Raw genomic sequence first — 1,552 nt, forward strand, 5'->3', positions numbered from 1 at the left:
TTAACTATCTGTTCTAGTGAATTAGCTAACTAATTATGAGCAATAAGAAAAGAAATAAATATGTCCAATTTCAGATCTCCCAGTTTAGGATTGACTGAAACAGACTTTTGATTTTTTTTTTTCAGAAAAAAAAATTGCTTCTATAGGCAACACTGCATATTGGACAGGACTAAATAATCCATTTGAGAAAGGTAAAATTGGGTGAGAGGACAAGGAACTGAGAGACACTTGCTATGCTGACAACTGTATGTGCTCCAACAAAGCCAAAATATGATTTTCTCCATGCCCTTTGGGCTTAGTAGGTCTGACATGGAGAATACTGAAAGCTCATACCCCTACAATTCTGCTTGGTTTTCCTTTTTCCAGGGAGCATAGAAAACCACAGCACTTGTAGGTTTTAAGTTATCATCCTTTTAAATGACGGATATAACATTTTCTTCTGTGAATTTAGCCTCAAGGATCTTTTTCACTATCCCTTTTCAAATCTTAGAGATCTCATCTCATGCTCCTCTGCTTTGTGTAATCAACCACTTAGTAATGTCTTTAGAAGCAGGCAGGGATAACTGGCAAACATTTTGTGAAAGAATGATTGCAAATGTGAAAGTAAATTGTATAGATTTTAATTGTTTTATTTGCCTTTCATTCATTGCTGCAGTATTAGTCCTTTTAGTTCCTCTGGGAAGAATTTAATCTGAGATGGCCATTCTGGGTCAGATCAAAGTTCTCACCTAGCCAAATGCCTTTCTTTGATGTGGACTATTAAGAGATGGTTTGGTAGTGTAATAAGCAAAAATTAAGGCAGTGCTTGCTTGCTATCCAGCAATTAGTGCTTTAGAGAATTCCTAAGCTAGAATTTATATATATTGTCATTCTCCTGTTTAGGTATTTTATATGCTTAGCTGGTTCTGTTGCAAAATCCCACAATTACTACCCTCGCAAATCCTGTGAGGTAGAAAAGTGGTATTATCTCCACATTATGGATTTTGAACCAAGGAGTACAGAGACTTGAAATGCCACCATCTAAAAATAGATTAGAGCTGTTACAGTTCATTAGCACAATAAAAACTTTGGAACAAATTGATACCCAGCCTGTCCTTAAAAATCCAACCTCTCTATAAACTTCTTATTACAACACTACATGAGAAGACAAGGGTGACTGCAACCCTGATTTTTTATGATAGTTCTGTGTTGCTTGGCTTTCCCTGTAAATGTCAGCAACACGATGCTGCATGGTAAGACTTCAATTACAAGAGCTCTGTCTAGAGGACTTTCAGACTCCAAACCATTTAAGGAAGGAACGTATATGGGATGTTCATTAGAAATTTTCAGATTTCTTTCTTAAAGGAATCTGCAGACTGTCGAAAGCTTCACTAGCTCATGACTCTTGAACCTGGTAATACTAAAATATGTAACTTGTGTATTAGATGAAATTTACCTAGACCAGAGATTATAAGGCAGCAGACATACGCATCCCTGTGCGTAAGAAGTCAGGCAGAGGGGGCAGGAGACCTGCGTGGATGAGCAGAGAACTCCTGACAAAACTCCAGCAGAA

Source organism: Nothoprocta perdicaria, unplaced genomic scaffold (genome assembly GCF_003342845.1).
Source record: "Nothoprocta perdicaria isolate Ctin4 unplaced genomic scaffold, notPer1 scaffold_161, whole genome shotgun sequence".
Taxonomy (NCBI): domain Eukaryota; kingdom Metazoa; phylum Chordata; class Aves; order Tinamiformes; family Tinamidae; genus Nothoprocta; species Nothoprocta perdicaria.